Source organism: Aegilops tauschii, chromosome 4, assembly GCF_002575655.3.
Source record: "Aegilops tauschii subsp. strangulata cultivar AL8/78 chromosome 4, Aet v6.0, whole genome shotgun sequence".
Lineage (NCBI taxonomy): Eukaryota > Viridiplantae > Streptophyta > Magnoliopsida > Poales > Poaceae > Aegilops > Aegilops tauschii.
In genome coordinates this window covers 461,018,101-461,024,764 of record NC_053038.3, presented here as the reverse complement: position 1 = coordinate 461,024,764, position 6,664 = coordinate 461,018,101, and positions in this window count along the sequence as shown.

Here is a 6,664-nt window from a genome sequence, read left to right as displayed (position 1 = left end):
TGGAAAAATAATTTCAATGGGACTTTGAATTTAATCCTTTGAAACTCCCAACTCTATTTCATATGTTTTGAAGAAGTCATTTTATCTTCTCTCGTGAAAATCATTGAGTTGCATAAAGTTTCAGAATTGGAAAAATATTTTCAAATGAAATTCAAATATTTTTCAACACCCCTTGTCATTTAAATAAATGGAAGAAGTCATGTCATCTTCTCTCGAGGGTTTTGTGATGAAAAGAATTTGAATTCATGGAGATCATAAAAGCAAAATGAAAGTTTGGGAAAGTCCTTTTATTCCCTCTCATTTAACTTTCAAAAGATTTCGAATTCCACTCACTTTCCGTCAATCAATCAAACAATCAATCCAATCTATCTGTTCATTATAACATTCCAAAATTTAGAATTTTGGGATTTACATTAGTCCTCTTCAGGTACTTCAGGATATTCTTGACCGCTGTCCAGTGTTCCATGCCGGGATTACTTTGGTATCTTCCTACCAAACTTACGGCAAGGTTTACATCAGGTCTGGTACACAGCATAGCATACATAATAGACCCTATGGCCGAGGCATAGGGGATGACACTCATCTTTTCTATATCTTCTGCCGTGGTCGGACATTGAGCCTTGCTCAATTGCACACCTTGCAATACAGGCAAGAACCCCTTCTTGGACTGATCCATACTGAACTTCTTCAATATCTTGTCAAGGTATGTACTCTGTGAAAGACCAATGAGGCGTCTTGATCTATCTCTATAGATCTTGATGCCTAATATATAAGCAGCTTCTCCAAGGTCCTTCATTGAAAAACACTTATTCAAATAGGCCTTTATACTTTCCAAGAATTCTATATCATTTCCCATCAATAATATGTCATCCACATATAATATAAGAAATGCTACAGAGCTCCCACTCACTTTCTTGTAAACACAGGCTTCTCCATAAGTCTGTGTAAACCCAAACACTTTGATCATCTCATCAAAGCGAATGTTCCAACTCCGAGATGCCTGCACCAGCCCATAGATTGAGCGCTGGAGCTTGCATACTTTGTTCGCATTCTTAGGATCGACAAAACCTTCCGGCTGCATCATATACAACTCTTCCTTAAGGAAGCCGTTAAGGAATGCCGTTTTGACGTCCATCTGCCATATCTCATAATCATAGTATGCGGCAATTGCTAACATGATTCGGACGGACTTCAGCTTCGCTACGGGTGAGAAAGTCTCATCGTAGTCAACCCCTTGAACTTGTCGATAACCCTTAGCGACAAGTCGAGCTTTGTAGATGGTCACATTACCATCCGCGTCCGTCTTCTTCTTAAAGATCCATTTGTTTTCTATGGCTCGCCGATCATCGGGCAAGTCAGTCAAAGTCCATACTTCGTTTTCATACATGGATCCTATCTCGGATTTCATGGCTTCTAGCCATTTGTCGGAATCCGGGCCCGCCATCGCTTCTTCATAGTTCGAAGGTTCACCATTGTCTAACAACATGATTTCCAGGACAGGGTTGCCGTACCACTCTGGTGCGGAACGTGTCCTTGTGGACCTACGAAGTTCAGTAACTTGATCCGAAGCTTCATGATCATCATCATTAACTTCCTCCCCAGTCGGTGTAGGCACCACAGGAACATTTTCCCGCGCTGCGCTTCTTTCCGGTTCGGAAGGGGTGACTATCACCTCATCAAGTTCCACTTTCCTCCCACTCAATTCTTTCGAGAGAAACTCCTTCTCCAGAAAGGACTCGTTCTTGGCAACGAAGATCTTGCCTTCGGATCTGAGGTAGAAGGTATACCCAATAGTTTCCTTAGGGTATCCTATGAAGACGCATTTTTCCGATTTGGGTTCGAGCTTTTCAGGTTGAAGTTTCTTAACATAAGCATCGCATCCCCAAACTTTTAGAAACGACAGCTTAGGTTTCTTCCCAAACCATAATTCATACGGTGTCGTCTCAACGGATTTAGACGGTGCCTTATTTAAAGTGAATGCGGCAGTCTCTAAAGCATAACCCCAAAATGAGAGCGGTAAATCGGTAAGAGACATCATAGATCGCACCATATCCAATAGAGTGCGATTACGACGTTCGGACACACCATTTCTCTGAGGTGTTCCAGGCGGCGTGAGTTGTGAAACTATTCCACATTTCCTTAAGTGTGTACCAAATTCGTGACCTAAATATTCTCCACCACGATCTGATCGTAAGAATTTTATTTTTCTGTCACGTTGATTCTCAACTTCACTCTGAAATTCCTTGAACTTTTCAAAGGTTTCAGACTTGTGTTTCATTAGGTAGACATACCCATATCTACTTAAATCATCAGTGAGAGTGAGAACATAACGATATCCTCCGCGAGCCTCAACACTCATTGGACCGCACACATCGGTATGTATGATTTCCAATAAGTTGGTTGCTCGCTCCATTGTTCCGGAGAACGGAGTCTTGGTCATCTTACCCATGAGGCATGGTTCGCACGTGTCAAATGATTCGTAATCAAGAGACTCCAAAAGTCCATCTGCATGGAGCTTCTTCATGTGCTTGACACCAATGTGACCAAGGCGGCAGTGCCACAAGTATGTGGGACTATCGTTATCAACTTTACATCTTTTGGTATTCACACTATGAACATGTGTAACATCACGTTCGAGATTCATCAAAAATAAACCATTGACCAGCGGGGCATGACCATAAAACATATCTCTCAAATAAATAGAACAACCATTATTCTCGGATTTAAATGAGTAGCCATCTCGAATTAAACGAGATCCAGATACAATGTTCATGCTCAAAGCTGGCACTAAATAACAATTATTGAGGTTTAAAACTAATCCCGTGGGTAGATGCAGAGGTAGCGTGCCGACGGCGATCACATCGACCTTGGAACCATTCCCGACGCACATCGTCACCTCGTCCTTTGCCAGTCTCCGTTTATTCCGTAGTTCCTGTTTTGAGTTACAAATATGAGCAACCGCACCGGTATCAAATACCCATGAGCTACTACGAGTACTGGTAAGGTACACATCAATTACATGTATATCACATATACCTTTGGTGTTGCCGGCCTTCTTCTTGTCCGCTAAGTATTTGGGGCAGTTCCGCTTCCAGTGACCACTTCCCTTGCAATAAAAGCACTCAGTCTCGGGCTTGGGTCCATACTTTGACTTCTTCCCAGTAACTGGTTTACCAGGCGCGGCAACTCCCTTGCCGTCCTTCTTGAAGTTCTTCTTACCCTTGCCCTTCTTGAACTTAGTGGTTTTATTCACCATCAACACTTGATGTTCTTTTCTGATCTCCCCTTCCGCTGATTTCAGCATTGAATATACCTCGGGAATGGTCTTTTCCATCCCCTGCATATTGTAGTTCATCACAAAGCTCTTGTAGCTTGGTGGAAGCGACTGGAGGATTCTGTCAATGACCGCGTCATCCGGGAGATTGACTCCCAGCTGAGACAAGCGGTTATGCAACCCAGACATTCTGAGTATGTGCTCACTAACAGAACTATTCTCCTCCATTTTACAGCTGAAGAACTTGTCGGAGACATCATATCTCTCGACCCGGGCATGAGCTTGGAAAACCAATTTCAGCTCCTCGAACATCTCATATGCTCCATGTTTCTCAAAACGCTTTTGGAGACCCGGTTCTAAGCTGTAAAGCATGCCGCACTGAACGAGGGAGTAATCATCAGCACGTGATTGCCAAGCGTTCATAACGTCTTGGTTCTGTGGGATTGGTGCATCACCTAGCGGTGCTTCTAAGACATAATCTTTCTTGGCTACTATGAGGATGAGCCTCAGGTTCCGGACCCAGTCCGTATAGTTGCTGCCATCATCTTTCAGCTTGGTTTTCTCTAGGAACGCGTTGAAATTGAGGACAACGTTGGCCATTTGATCTACAAGACATAGTGTAAAGATTTTAGACTAAGTTCATGATAATTAAGTTCATCTAATCAAATTACTCAATGAACTCCCACTCAGATAGACATCCCTCCAGTCATCTAAGTGAAACATGATCCGAGTTAACTAGGCCGTGTCCGATCATCACGTGAGACGGACTAGTCAAGATCGGTGAACATCTCCATGTTGATCGTATCTTCTATATGACTCATGCTCGACCTTTCGGTCCCTCCGTGTTCCGAGGCCATGTCTGTACATGCTAGGCTCGTCAAGTCAACCTAAGTGTATTGCGTGTGTTCCGAGGCCATGTCTGTGTAGGCTCGTCAACACCCGTTGCATTCGAACGTTAGAATCTATCACACCCGATCATCACATGGTGCTTCGAAACAACGAACCTTCACAACGGTGCACAGTTAGGGTGAACACTTTCTTGAAATTATTATAAGGGATCATCTTACTTACTACCGTCGTTCTAAGCAAATAAGATGCAAAAACATGATAAACATCACATGCAATCAAATAGTGACATGATATGGCCAATATCATCATGCTCCTTTGATCTCCATCTTCAGGGCACCATGATCATCTTCGTCACCGGCATGACACCATGATCTCCATCATTGTGTCTTCATGAAGTCGTCACGCCAACGATTACTTCTACTTGTATGGCTAACGCGTTTAGCAACAAAGTAAAGTAAATTACATGGCGTTATTCAATGACACGCAGGTCATGCAAAATAATAAAGACAACTCCTATGGCTCCTGCCGGTTGTCATACTCATCGACATGCAAGTCGTGATTCCTATTACAAGAATATGATCAATCTCATACATCACATATATCATTCATCACATCTTCTGGCCATATCACATCACATAGCACTTGCTGCAAAACAAGTTAGACGTCCTCTAATTGTTGTTGCAAGTTTTTACATGGTTTGTAGGTTTCTAGCAATAACGTTTTCTTACCTACGTATGACCACAACGTGATTTGCCAATTTCTATTTACCCTTCATAAGGACCCTTTTCATCGAATCCGTTCCGACTAAAGTAGGAGAGACAGACACCCGCTAGCCACCTTATGCAACTAGTGCATGTCAGTCGGTGGAACCTGTCTCACGTAAGCGTACGTGTAAGGTCGGTCTGGGCCGCTTCATCCTACAATGCCGCCGAAACAAGAAACGACTAGTAGCGGCAAGAAGAATTGGCAAACTCAACGCCCACAACTGCTTTGTGTTCTACTCGTGCATAGTAACTACGCATAGGCCTGGCTCATGATGCCACTGTTGGGAATCGTAGCATAATTTTAAAATTTTCCTACGTTCACCAAGATGCATCTATGGAGTATACTAGCAACGAGGGGAAGGGAGTGCATCTACATACCCTTGTAGATCGCGAGCGAAAGCGTTCCAATGAACGTGGATGACAGAGTCGTACTCGCCGTGATCCAAATCACCGATGACCGAGTGCCGAACGGACGGCACCTCCTCGTTCAACACACGTACGGTGCAGCGACGTCTCCTCCTTCTTGATCCAGCAAGGGGGAAGGAGAGGTTGATAGAGATCCAGCAGCACGACGGCGTGGTGGTGGATGTAGCGGTTCTCCGGCAGGGCTTCGCCGAGCTTCTGCGAGAGAGAGAGAGAGAGGTGTTGCAGGGGAGGAGGGAGGCGCCCAAGGCTGTAGCTTGCTGCCCTCCCTCCCCCCCTTTATATAGGCCCCTTGGGGGGCGCCGGCCCTGGGAGATGGGATCTCCAAGGGGGGGCAGCGGCCAAAGGGGGGAAGGGGTTGCCTTGCCCCCCAAGGCAAGGGGGAAGCTCCCCCCCCCCAGGGTTCCCAACCCTAGGCGCATGGGGGGAGGCCCAAGGGGGGCGCCCCAGCCCACTAAGGGCTGGTTCCCTTCCACTTTCAGCCCACGGGGCCCTCCGGGATAGGTGGCCCCACCCGGTGGACCCCCGGGACCCTTCCGGTGGTCCCGGTACAATACCGGTAACCCCCAAAACTTTCCCGGTGGCCGAAACTGGACTTCCTATATATAATTCTTCACCTCCGGACCATTCCGGAACCTCTCGTGACGTCCGGGATCTCATCCGGGACTCCGAACAACTTTCGGGTTTCCGCATACATATATCTCTACAACCCTAGCGTCACCGAACCTTAAGTGTGTAGACCCTACGGGTTCGGGAGACATGCAGACATGACCGAGACGCCTCTCCGGTCAATAACCAACAGCGGGATCTGGATACCCATGTTGGCTCCCACATGTTCCACGATGATCTCATCGGATGAACCACGGTGTCGAGGATTCAATCAATCCGTATGCAATTCCCTTTGTCAATCGGTATGTTACTTGCCCGAGATTCGATCGTCGGTATCCCAATACCTTGTTCAATCTCGTTACCGGCAAGTCTCTTTACTTGTACCGCAATGCATGATCCCGTGACTAATGCCTTAGTCACATTGAGCTCATTATGATGATGCATTACCGAGTGGGCCCAGAGATACCTCTCCGTCACACGGAGTGACAAATCCCAGTCTTGATCCGTGCCAACCCAACAGACACTTTCGGAGATACCCGTAGTGCACCTTTATAGTCACCCAGTTACGTTGTGACGTTTGGCACACCCAAAGCACTCCTATGGTATCCGGGAGTTGCACGATCTCATGGTCTAAGGAAAAGATACTTGACATTGGAAAAGCTCTAGCAAACGAAACTACACGATCTTTTATGCTATGCTTAGGATTGGGTCTTGTCCATCACATCATTCTCCTAATGATGTGATC